Here is a 13,309-nt window from a genome sequence, read left to right as displayed (position 1 = left end):
AAAAAAAAAAAATTAGCTGGGCATGATGGCACATTCCTGTAATCCCAGCTACTTGGGACACTTGGGAGGCTTAGACAGGAGAATCACTTGAACCCGGGAGGTAGAGGTTGCAGTGAGCCAAGATTGCGCCATGGCACTCCAGCCTGTACAAGAGTAAAACTCTGTCTTGAAAAAAAAAATTCTGGGGATGGGGCCCGGCTCACCGTGTTCCAACAAACCCTTGCAGTGATTCTGATGCATGCCGAAGTGGGAGAAGCCTCGAGTCGGAGGATTCCTGGTGTAGGCTGGGGCTGGGCTGGAAGCCCCAATTCCTGGGTCTCAGGTAGCCGTGTTCACCAGGAGGAGGCCCCACGTGGCGCGCTGACGCACCGCAGAGCGAGCCCTCCTCGGCCCACTGCCACCATCAGGCACTCTGCTCCCCTCAGTAGCAGGCAGCAGAGGCTCTCCCTCTCTCCTATGTGGCCGGGGTCGCTCTGTATTTCTCCTAGTTTCTCCTCCGACCTCCTCACCTCCTTTTAATCCGAGGGAGAGCCTTCCTGTTCCCTTTTCTCATTTCCCTTTATTTCCTTCCTTCTGCAACATCCTCAGACCGTGAAACTAGTGGCCTGAAGGGAAGCAGAAAGATTTGTGGTCCGTCCGCCCCGAGATGAAGATGAAGAGCCTGGGTACTATACTTCCTCCTCCAAAAATCAGTAAGTGCTCAGCAATGAACAGCCTAGGGTACTGCAGCGGCCCTGGGAGTCCCACACCCACCACGCCTCATCTCCAGACCCTTGACAAATGAACAGCTCATCTAGCATCTTTTTTTTTTTTTTTTTTTTTTTTTTTTTTTTTTGCGACAGAGGCTCCTTTCTGGCTGGAGTGCTGTTGCACAATCACCACTCATTGCACTGGGGTCAAGCAATCCTCCCACCTCAGCCTCCTGAGTAGCTGGGGCCACAGGTGTGTGCCACCATGCCCGGCTAATTATTTCTTAATTTTTCTAGTGACGGGGTCTTGATATCTTGCCTGGGCTGGTCTCAGATTCCTGGGCTCAAACGATCCTCCCACCTTGGCCTCCCAAATTTCTGGGATTATAGGTGTGAGCCACCGCACCCAGGCTAGCATTTTTTAAATGCAATTTAAAAAGGCACAGAGATGTTGGGGGAGTTTAAAGTAAGATATAAGTTAAAATAAGTATAATGAATAAGTTTGCAAATAAACCTACCTCTGAACTCATTTGACAAAGCTCTCTCAACAGCAACCGAATGAAAGGCAGCAGTAAAGAAATGAATAAGTGCCAAGATTGTGGCCATTTAGACCCACAGGAAAGGGGACTCAGAAGCTGCTGCTTAAGTCCAGATGCCTCTATTTGACCCTTGCTGTGTACTTTGGCAAAGGTGGGATAATGGAGCTCACCCTAGAATACAGGTGGGCCCTGCCTCAAAGAGCAAATACAGACATAACGTCCAAGTTCATCTGGGGCTCCCGGGAGATGACGACTTTCAGGAAAGTAGACAGAGCAATGTCCTTCCGGTTATAAGAACCATCAAAACATGTCATTTTAATCTGATCTGGGGCCTCTTTTATCACTGGGAGGGTGAAAGAGGAGGAAGGGGAAGGAAGGCCTGGGGGCTCAGCTGGGTGTCCTTCCCAGCACCCACTCGGCTTCACTCTGCCCCTGCCAGGGGAGAGACACAGAAGCGGGAGGCAAGGCCCTCCTGGCCCTCCTGGCCCTCCTGGCCCTCCCGAGGGAGGCAGATGTGCACAAAAGCACAGACAGCCCCCCGACATCTTCACGGAGCCCCCAGGCCCTCCAATAGCTACCTGAGACACCATTTCCCCATCCAAGTGTCAATTCCCTTGAACTGAGGCCCCAGCTTTCAGTGGCACTCAGTTTGGTGGCATTCAGTTCAGTGGCACTCAGTTCAGCCGTCTGGTTTTTATCATAAACAAGGAGGGGGAGAAGTGGGATGCAGAAATATTCTTTTATTTAAGGCACTATAAATTCAAACTTTTTCCCCTCATCTTTCTCAAATTCTTCTTATGATACGGATGTTTTCTCCATCATTATCTCCTCAAATCTTGACTGGAACCTCCATCTGTAGGAACAGATGCTTTTAATGACTTTGGCCTAAAAGAAGACGGGGCCAAGGCAAAATTCATCATTTACTTTGTTTGCAGCAAAACGAATAGCACATTCACGATTTGGGGCAAGGAAGTTTTGACTTTTAATGTTCTGGCGTGCAACCAAGGGGACAATGAAGCAGCCACTGATGTTCCGTTCAGGCGATCTTGACACAAGGTTGAAGCCTTCAAACAGGTGTGTTCCTCGTCATTCAGTGGACATTGAGTAGACACCCGCCATGTGCCAGCCACTGTGCACAGGGGTGCAGTGGTAAATTAGACTTGGGTCCTAGACTCCAGGGGCTGAAGTGGGGGCCCAGATAAGTGAAGGAGCAGTGAAATAACCACAAAGGGGAAACCCCCATCCACCTCACATTTGCTGTTGCATGCATCCATGCATTTTTCAATACTTATGGTGCCAGGCACTATGTGACAGCCTAGCTAGGGTTGGGGAGACTGGTAGGCAAGAGCAGCGGGACGTGAGAGGCAGGGAGCGTGATAAGAGTACACACAGGGGGCCAGGGAGGTGGGCTTTCATAAAGCAGTGTTTTATTAGTTTGTTTCGTTTTGTTTTTGGGATGGAGTCTTGCTGTGTCACCCAGGCTGGAGTGCAGTGGTATAATCTCAACTCACTGCAATCTCCACTTCCTGGGTTCAAATGATTCTCCTGCCTCAGGCTCCCTAGTAGCTGGAAATACAGGTGTGTGCCACCACGCCCAACTACTTTTTGTATTTTTAGTAGAGGCAATGTTTAGCCACGTTGACCAGGCTGGTCTCGAACTCCTGACCTCAGGTAATCCACCTGCCTGAGCCTCCCAAAGTGCTAGGATTACAGGTGTGAGCCACCACACCCATTATTAGGATTCAACCCACTTAGGGCTTAGCCTTTTGTAAGAAAGGAAACTGATTGAATTGTAACCCCCCTTTTTCTTCCCTAAAGGAATTCAATCTTTGCCTGCTCAGCTTCAACTCTGCTCTCCGCTCCTTTATTTATTTATTAGAGGCAGGGCCTGGCTCTGTTGCCCAGGCTGGAGTACAGTGGCGTAATTCACAGCTCACTGCAGCCTCTAACTCACGAGCTCAAGGCATCCTCCCACCTCAGCCTCCTGAGTAGCTGGGACTACAGATGTGCACCACCGCACCCAGTTAATTTTTTTTCAATTTTTTTTGTGGAGACAGGGTCTCACTAAGTGCCCAAGCTGGTCTCAGGCTCTCAAAGTGTTGGGATTATCGGTGAGAACCACCACGTCCAACCTCTCCTCTCCTTTAAATAAAGAACTGTCTTTTCCACCCAGTTTGTGGACTTTTTGCGACACAGAATGGGAGAAAAGATTAAGATGAGAGGATAGGAGAAGTGGATGGAACTGGAGAAGGACTGGGTGATCATCTGAGTGATAGAAGAAGCACCAAAAAAATAAAAAGAAAGAAAAGAAAAAGGCTAAGTAGAGCTACTCGGTGCAGAGAGTATGGGAGGAGAGAGAGACATGGGAAAATACTGCCCCACCGGCTATTGGATTGATGGAAGCATGGTCTCACAGTGAGATCCCCAGAGCAGTTTCAGAGGAGAAAGAATCGGAAAGAAAAGGAAAAGGCATTTGAAGAGAGGTTGGGTCAGTGATTTTCAAGATGTGTTGGGGATTGTGTGTCCCTGGGGCCTTTCAGGGCACCTGCATGCCTGAAAGTATTTTCACCATAACATGAAGCTATTATCTGCCTTTTTCACCCACTCCCTCTCAGTCGTACAGTGGAGTGTACTAGAAGCTACCCGATGTGTGATATTGCCACTGGCGGAGTACAGAAGCAGCTCTGAGAACCCAGCTGTCTTCTATTAAGCCAGACATTAAAAAGATTTGCCAAATATAAAACAATTCTACTCTTCCGGTTAAAGTTTTTTTTAATACAGCCTTTTTTCAGTAAAAATCTGTTACTTATCTTAACCAATGGATTTACTATTTTTAAAGAGAAGAAAGATAATTTTAAATTCTCAGATCTAATTTCTAACAGAGTTTATTAGTCTGTTTTCATGCTGATGATAAGGACATAGCTGAGACTAGGTAATGCATAAAGCAAAAGAGGTTTAATGGACTCAGTTCCATGTGGCTAAGGAGGCCTCACAATCATGGCAGAAGGGAAAAGGCACATCTTACATGGCAGCAGGCAAGAGAGAGTGAGAGCCAAGTGAAAGGGGAAACCCCCTTATAAAACCATCAGATCTCATGAGACTTATCACTATCATGAGAACAGTATGGGGGAAACTGCCCCTATGACTAAGTTATCTCCCACTGGGTCCCTCCCATAATTCCAACACATGGGAATTATGAGAGTTACAATTCAAGAGAGATTTGGGTGGGGACACAGCCAAACCATATCACAAAGTAAATAGCATTAGATGGAAGGCACATACACAAAAACTCTCAAGTTCCTCAATTTTATTTTATTTTCAGGAGTCCAGTATTATTTATTGGTTACTCAAAAAATCCTATTTTTGCCTAGATGCAAAAGTAGAAGCTCACAGAGGACAGTGTGCATCCCTTGGCAATCTGTTCCTGGTGTTTCTCTTTGACCTCCTTCATTCTCTTGGCCAAAAGTTCAGTGTATTTTGCAGCCTCTTCCACATTTTTCTTAGTACACTGTTTCTTCAGAGCAATACGTCAGCATTTGTGTCGCAAGGCACATGGAGTAGCAAGAAGCTGAATCTTGGGTGCTTTGGCCCCAGGCTTCTTGCCTTCTTTAAGGGCTTTCTTACAACAGATTGGTGGACAGTATCATCTTTAGACAGACTGAAAAGTTTGTGGATTCTGCTAGCTCTTTTGGGCCCCAGGAATTGAGGTTCCACAGTATCAGTCAGTCCAGAAATATCCTTCTATTCTTTTTTTTTTTTTTTACAATAACAAAGTTTAGAAAGCTCAGATTGGCATCCACAATGCAACCACAAACAGCTTTGTGCTTCTTGTCCCAGTTCTCCTTGGTCTGTAACAGGAATGCCCCTTGCTCAGTAGCAAGCAGACCCAGCCATGAGTCAAGACACCCTGCTTCATGGGAAACCTCGTTTGTCGTTTCTGTCACCGATTCGCATCGCAGAACCTCTCCATTCTTCACCCTAGAGCATCAGCAGCAACTTCTATGGCTGTATGCTTCTCATAAAAAGTACAAAGTTTGCATTCCTCATCCACTTCAAGGAGTTTCTTGCAGTCGGCAGCTGGAAAGGAGACATTCAGCTTCATCTTGAAGTGGCTGATTGCTTTAGAGGCGCCTCTAAAAAGAGCCCTCAGTAATTTTAAAGAGTGAGACCAAAATGTTTAAGAATTCATATCCTGAATTCTTGAAGCTGGTGTGTATATATGAAGTGGAAGGGATCAGAGTCCAGCCGTTCTCTGCCATGTAAGTCACAGTGAGAAGTCGGCAGTTTGCAAGCCAGGAAGAGAGGCTTCACCAGCAGCCCTATCAGCCAGCACTTTAATCTTGGACTTCCAGCCTCCAGAACTGTGAGAAATAAATTTCTGTTGTTTAAGCCACACAGTCTATAGTATTTGTTATAGACTGAGCAGACTATGTATATCCTGAGCAGACTACAACAAATGACCATCTCTGCGGCCCCATTTGCATTTAGGTAGTATTCAATCAATTAGGTGTTCAGTTTGGATAAAACTTGGCAGCCTTTTGCTAGTGATTCCTAGTGGATTCTAGCTGGTTGCCTTACTAAGAATTTTACCAGAAAACCTATAGAAGACTTGGTGTAACTCTGTGCCACACGTGTGAAGCCTTAATTTAATGAAGGGCCACCTAATAAGGGACGGGCTGGGAGTCAAGGGGCCTGGGGTTAGGTTTCTGCTCTGCTACCAAATAACTACCTGGGCTAGAAGGTTATTCCTCCCTTTGGGTGCCAGGAGCTTACCAAGAGCAGAGCAAAGGGAGCAGCCTTCAGCTGCAGGGAGTCAGGCACGCTGTCCATAGAGAATTTTAGAGTAATAATAAAATTGACTAAAAGTCTGTCCACTTTCAATTATCGCTGTGCTTTGGCAATTCTAAACAAAGTCAGTGATAAAATTTTCCTCCCTACAAAAACATCTTTTTTGGTTTAAGTTCTAAACAATGGCTATAGTTCATGTAGATTTTTAATCTATTTATATTAACCTTAACATATTCATATTACTTCTACATTGTATTAGTTTTCAATGGCTGCATAACCCACTGCCGCAAACTAAGTGGCTTAAAACATACCCACCTGTTGCTCACAGGTCTATAGGTCAGAAGTCCAGTGCACTGTGGCACGGTGGGCTTTCTGCTTTGAGATGCAGTGCTGCAGTTATGTTGTCGACCAGGCTGAGTCCTCACCTGGAGGTTCTAGGGGAAAATTAACTTCCCAGCTCATCCCTGTTACTGGAAATTCAGATCCTAGGCTGGGCATGATGGCTCAAGCCTGTAATCCTAGCACTTTGGGAGGGCGAGGTGGTTGGATCACCTGAGGTCAGGAGTTCAAAACCAGCCTGGCCATCATAGTGAAACTCCATCTTTAAAAAAAAAAAAAAATAAAAAAAAAATAAAAAAAAGGAAAGAAGGAAAATTTTAAATTAAAAAAAAAAAAAGAAAAGAAATTCAGATTCTTGCTGTCATCCTAGTTCTGAAGTTCCCATTTCCTCACTGTCTGTCTCTTGGGTAGGACTGCTGTTGGCTCCTAAGGCCACCCACATTTCTTGCCTCATGACCCCTCCATCCTCGAACCAACTACGTGTGTTAAATAGTTCTCATGCTTCAGATCTTTGAATTCCCATGTCTCTGATCTCTGCACCAGATTGGAAGGCTTGTGGGATTTGGCCAAGCCCACCTGGATAATCTTCCTAAAACATCAACTGATTTGGGACCTTAATTACATCTGCAAAGTCTTTCAGAGCAGTCCCTATATTAATGTTTAATTTGATGATGGAGAAGATGTTTGTAAACCAGAAGCTGGAAATCTTGGGGGCTGTCTTAGAATTCTGCCTGCTGCAATCCTACATAGACATTGTACACTACATGGAAGTTAAATCAGACAACTTGCAATTATACAGTTGGCCCTCCATTAGCATGAACTCAGCTACATCCGTTCCTTAGGAGAGTAAGTTTGCTTTGTGTTCCTTTTGAGAAAGTTCACTTTGAGTTCATGTCTCATCCTCTGTGGAACTACATATTCCTGCCTTTAAGTAGTAGGTTTGAAAAGAACACTGATGATAGTGTGACTGTAAAGATAAAGAAAGAAAAATGGAGTTACTTCAATTATGCCTTTCTATGGGATCACTTGGAGTTTTGACTTATGATTAAAATTTAAACTTTGTGCATAACAGAGATATTATGCTTTCTGTGAAACAGAAAGAAACCTGAAAATATCTCTGTTATGTGTAAATTCTTCATATCTGAAATACATATTAAATTTGAAAAATATTTGAAAATATGAATATTTAAAATTGAAATGTATTTTTTCCATTCATCTTGCTTTTTATTCAATTGCTGTTTAACTATAATATTGTTTACAGCCATGAAAGACCAGTTTCCTTGGTTTTGTTTTGTTCTGTTTAAGACAGAGTTTCACTCTTTTTGCCCTGGCTGGAGTGCAATGGCACGATCTCGGCTCACCGCAACCTCTGCCTCCTGGATTCAAGCAATTCTCCTGTCTTAGCCTCCGAAGTAGCTGGGATTACGGGCATGTGCTACCACACCCAGCTAATTTTGGTGTTTTTAGTAGATATGGGGCTTTGCTGTGTTGGCCAGGCTGGTCTAGAACTCCTGACCTTAGGTGATCCACCTGCTTTGCCTTCCCAAAGTGCTGGGATTACAGGTGTAAGCCACCATGCACAGCTGGAAGACCAGTTTTTCGGTACATAGTTTTCCCCGATACAAAAAAATTAATGCAATTAAAAAGCACTATCCATTGCATCTTTCCTTTGTTGTAGTGGGTATTTATTTTATATTTTAAGTTTTACTCTCACGATTATATATACAAAGTTCAATAAAAGGAAACTTTTACTGCATTAGTCTGCCATAATTATTAGTCATTGCATTTCTGATATGGTTTGGCTCTGTGCCCCCACCCAAATCTCATCTTGAATTGTACTCCCATAATTCTCATGTGTTATCAGAGGGACCAGGTGGGAGCTAACTGAATTATGGGGGCGGTTTCCCCCATACTGTTCTTGTGGTAGCGAATAAGTCTCAAGAGATCTGACGGTTTGATAAGGAGAAATCCATTTCACTTGGCTCTCATTCTCTCTCTTGCCACCGCCATGGGAGATGTGCTTTTCACCTTCCACCATGACTGTGAGGCCTCCCCAGCCACATACAACTGTAAGTTCAGTAAACCTCTTTCTTTTGTGAATTGCCTAGTCTTAGGTATATCTTTATCAGCAGCATAAAAACAGACTAGTACAATGGTTATTACTAAAAACATGTTGTTGTAAATGGGGTATGTGTGATAAAAAGGAATCCAGTTTGAGTGTCAAGTGCATTGGGCATCCACTGCAGATGCTCAGACAAACCTCAAAGATGTCAGGAGAGGCAAATGCTTCCTGGCTGCCCACTACCTTCAGGGGACTGTGGTGAGTGCCTTGCAGACACTGTCTCATCTAATTCTCACAAAAACAACATTTTAGAGATGAGGAAAAAGCCCAGAGAGCCATTCACTTGTAAGTGGAGAAGCTGAGACTTGAACCCATGCTAAGACCGTTCACCACATCACTCACTGGCATCTCTCAGAAAGGCGTCGGTTTGTTGAAAATGATGCGTTTTGATCCTGCCCAGAGCAGGCAGTGGTAAGATTCCTGGATGCAACTTCTCTGCTGAAGAGAACATTATCAGCTTCTGAGCTTGGCCTGAGAAGCATGCTGAGTCTCCCCATTGGCTCCTCAGGAATGCCTTCCTCCTGCCCCATCAGCACTCCTGCAAAGGCAGGACTTGCTTGGGAGGTTTTTGAATGTGCCTGCCTACATGTTAGTATCAGAGTTCTTTCACAGCCAGGACTGTGTGTGTTTAAAACGTGTAACCCAGCAACTCCCAGGGTCCTTGGTACGTAATACAGGCTTGAGAAATGTTTGTGGAACTTACCTGACTGGCTGAGTAAAAATTACTGGCTTAAGAGAGTGTTTGGGAATTCTCTGGGAATTTTGCTTAATAACATGACTCTCATCTCCCATGAATGATGATCTATTCCTTCCTCTGGCAGGAAGTAGTGGTTGGTTTCCTCAGCCAGAGAGATTTTTTTCCCCTGCAACCCGTGGGTGGATTAAAATGGAAGGAGTGAGCCAAGCTGAGCCAGGAAGGACAGCCAAGGTCAGCGGGGCTGGCAGGTCTCCGCACACTGTCAGTAAGAGGCGAGGCTGCAGTCCCTAAAGCCATCCACAACTATTCTAGTTCTTTTCTCCTAGTTCATGATAAGATTTTAATTCCGTGCGCCCACTGAAATTAGGCCTGTTCACATGACTTGCTTTGGCCTTGAAATGTGAGCTTTGGGGGCTTGTATGCAATTTGCTGCATTGCCTCCTTCTCTTGCCACAGTGATCAGGGACTTGGGTGTGGAGAAACCTTTATCAACCTGGGTCCTTAAATGTTTGTAGAAATCCCCGCCAACCTGTATTAGACATGTAGGACCAGCAAGAAACAAACGTGAAGCTATCCTCATATGATTGACAAGAATTCTGGATAGAAATATCGTTATAATTAAGCATTAATCAGGATGCACTATTTTTTTTTCTTTTCTGAGATAGGTCTCGCTCCATTGCCCAGGATGGAGTGCAGTGATATAATCATGACTCACTTCAGCCTCAACCTCCTGGGCTCATGTGATCCTTCTACCTCAGCCTCCTGTGTAACTGGGACCACTGGCAAATGCCACCACACTTGGCTAATTTCTTTTAAATTATTTTTTGTAGAGAGAGGGTCTTGCTGTGTTGCCTAATAGCTGGCCTCAAACTCCTGGGCTCAAGTGATCCACCCTCCTCAGCCTCCCAACATGCTGGCATTACAGGCGTGAGCCCCTGTGCCCAGCATCAGGCTGCCCTTTGACCCACTTCCTTATAAGGGAAAGTCACGCAGCACTGGATAGCGACCACTGGCATCCCCATTGTTCCTATAGATAGGATCTCTGGTGTTAAAGACTTTTGTTTAAGAATTCCTGGAGATGTTTTCCAGATCCCAAATTTCAGTGGAACAACTGACACCAGCCAGTTTGAAGACCCCCACAGAGAAACAAAATCATCATGAGAATCCAGCTTCTTCTTCTCCTACCCCATGACTTCACCCTGCACTTTTCTACCAATCAATTCTCTCCACACTACAGCCCACTCTGAAACCCTTAAAAACACCAACTCATCAGGAACACAGATTTGAGGGTTTCTCCCATCTCCTCATTCATTGGCCCTAGGATTAAACCTATTTCTCTGCTGTGACCCAATCTCTCAGCATATTGACTTGCTGCACATGTCAGGCAATAGACCTATGACAGTTACAAACTTAATGTATGAGATCATTAAGATTTGGAGGATGCTTGTTACTGCAGCAGTATCTAGCCTCTTCTGACTAGCTCAGAGGACCTGAGGCAGACATGAAGAGGCTGAGGAGGACATCAAGAAACTGAAGAGTTAAGGAAAAGTGCAACAGGAAATGTGGATCAGGGTTCAGTGTGGACCCTGGAGCTGGGGCAGTTGCCTGTGGCTGGGCTGTCCACACCCTGTGCAGCAGGCTGGCTCCCTCTGAGGCTCCAGGAGGGGAGGTAAGCACAGGCCATGGAGTGGTGCCATCCATGTGCTAAGGATGATTTTGTAGCATGTGCTGACTGTGGGTCACAACTGACTGGGGAAGAGGTAGAGGAAAAGGGTTGGGGAGAATGTGTGTCACGCACCGACCAGTGTGATCCCAGAATGTTCTAACGCTCCTCAAGAACAAATGAGTCGGGCATCAACAAAGGAGGCCAACCTCAGACTTCCTGTGTGGGGAGCAGTGCTGAGCTGGCAGTGAGTTATCTGTTTATCCCTTGTGCCCCGTGGCTAATGTACTTACTCTGTAGCCACTCCTGCAATAGATTTCCTCTAGGACATTGGTTGTTCGTTACTCATACATTCATTCTGCAGATACTTGAGATCCTAGGCACTGAGCCTACCACAGTGAGTAGACAGCTTCCATGGGCTTTATGGTCTGCATATAGTCAAACAATTAGTAGCAATTTTCAATATGGATTGTTAAGTACTCTGACGGAGTTTAGTATAGGTTGTCTGGGAGAAGGGTATAGAAACTAGTCCAGGAGGTCTACAGAAAACAAGGCTGTAACTAACTGAATCCGGAGTTAAGTATATGCTTCTGCATAGCAAAAGCCCCGACAATTACAGGTAAATAAATGCCACCCTTCCCAGCAAGGGCCAGGGAGTGCGGGAAAATATCGAGTTGCCTGAGAATCTGAACACAATAAAAAAAGTTCTGAAAGTCAAAGGCCTTGCAACAGAACATTTGTGAGGTGAAGCCTCATGATTCATCATCTTGGGTTCACTCAGTGGTCAAACCAAAGAGAAAGCCAAAAAAAAAAAAAAAAAGCCTGAAGGAATCCAGGTGTCTGGAATGAATTAACTCTTTTTTCCCTCTTTCTTTTCTTTCTTTCTTCTTCTTCTTTTTTTTTTAATGACGAAGACTGCCAGAAACTCAAGGGACCTGAGGATATTAGACAATTAGAATTTCACAATGATAACGGGTCTGTGCCCATCTATAGTTAACTCTTCCCGCTCCACAGAGTCCCAGCATATCATTCTTCTCCCATCCCCTCCACTGACCAAATCTCATCATTAAGACCCAGTTTCAAATCCACCTCCTGGAATTAATTATACCAAGCCGACTCCAAACAGTGGTCACCTGTTGGGAATGGAAGTGCTTAGGGGAAGGAGGAAACTATTCATTTTTTACTTTTATCAGCTTTTATAAGGATGTGTCATTTTGTTTAAATAAAGTCAAATGTAAGCTTATGAGGAAAAAGAAAATTCCACCTCCTCCACGGACCCTTTTCTGCTTCTCTATCGCAGAGTGGCCCCATGCCCATCTCATTGCTGTCTACCATTTACTGGTTTTTCACAACTGAGTCCTTTCCTCTACTTTGGACTCAGCCCCAGCTAGAGCCACTTGTAGAATGCACACAGCCTGGCCCATATACAGGGGACTACATGAATGGTTGGCGAAGGAATAAAAGCCTGTAATGTTGGCACCTCAGCTCACGGAAGTTGGGGGGAGTTTTCTGCGCTAGAAAGTCGTGTCTTTCACTGAGCCCCCAACTTTAAGCAGTTTCGTAAGTAGATGTTAACAACTGTGTTCCAGTCCCTGCTGGTTCCCACATACCCACGCCAGGAAGAGGCTGGCCGGGTCATCTCCCCAGGAAACGTGGAATGATAGTACTCGGGAACTGCTGGGAGCAGGGGATCCTGCAACTCTTCCTCCTGTGAGGAACAGGACCCTAAGTTGGCGTCCTGTGTCTGGAGAGCCTGCCGGATCTGTGCACACCTGGGAAAACAGCTCCCTCTCTCCTTCCCCTCCCTCAGCACTGGGCATTTTTCCCACGTGGATCCACTAGATGGCCTGCCACAAACACGGTGACTTTGAGGAGGCCGGTGCTGGAAAAGGAAATACCTCCTTGCTTCTGTATTGGTTTGTTTGTTTTGTCATTCACCATTTGTTCTCATAAATCCTTTCAAGTTTAACTCATATTAAAAACCAATAACTTACCCATTCAAGAACAGGAAAAGGGCTGTGTCAGACTTGAATCTGTGAGTCTTCAGGTAGAGATTTTGGATTCTTGGCAAAATAATGAGAAATTGTTTTGCCAAATTGATTTCTGAGTGTTGTTAGCACTTTGTTAATTACAATGTAAACAACTCTGGGTAGAAAGAAATGAATAATTAAATAATTCTAAGGGCCCAATAAGTATATTTTAAACTAGTTCAAATAAAGAGAAATGACACTACTTAGTACCGGTAGGTATGAGATAGAATAGGCTCATTTGCACATCACTGGTACCCTACATATCATAGTGGCTTTTGCAAAGCAATGTGGCCTTCGCTGTAAGAGCAGTGAGGTAGCCAGGCCCAGTGGCTTATGCCTGTAATCCCAACACTTTGGGAGGCTGAGGCAGGTGGATCGCTTGAGGTAAGGAGTTAGAGACCAGACTGGCCAACATGGTAAAAACCTGTCTCTACAAAAAAAA

At 44.9% G+C, this 13,309-nt stretch overlaps 1 pseudogene; it reads right to left on the bottom strand.

The window, feature by feature from the left end:
* Positions 1–5,201: 5,201 nt before the first annotated feature.
* Positions 5,202–13,309, bottom strand: part of LOC108317460 — a 10,875-nt pseudogene continuing 2,767 nt past the window's right edge.

Source organism: Cebus imitator, unplaced genomic scaffold (assembly GCF_001604975.1).
Source record: "Cebus imitator isolate Cc_AM_T3 unplaced genomic scaffold, Cebus_imitator-1.0 Scaffold202, whole genome shotgun sequence".
NCBI classification, from domain to species: domain Eukaryota; kingdom Metazoa; phylum Chordata; class Mammalia; order Primates; family Cebidae; genus Cebus; species Cebus imitator.
This window is presented reverse-complemented; position numbering and strand designations above follow the sequence as displayed.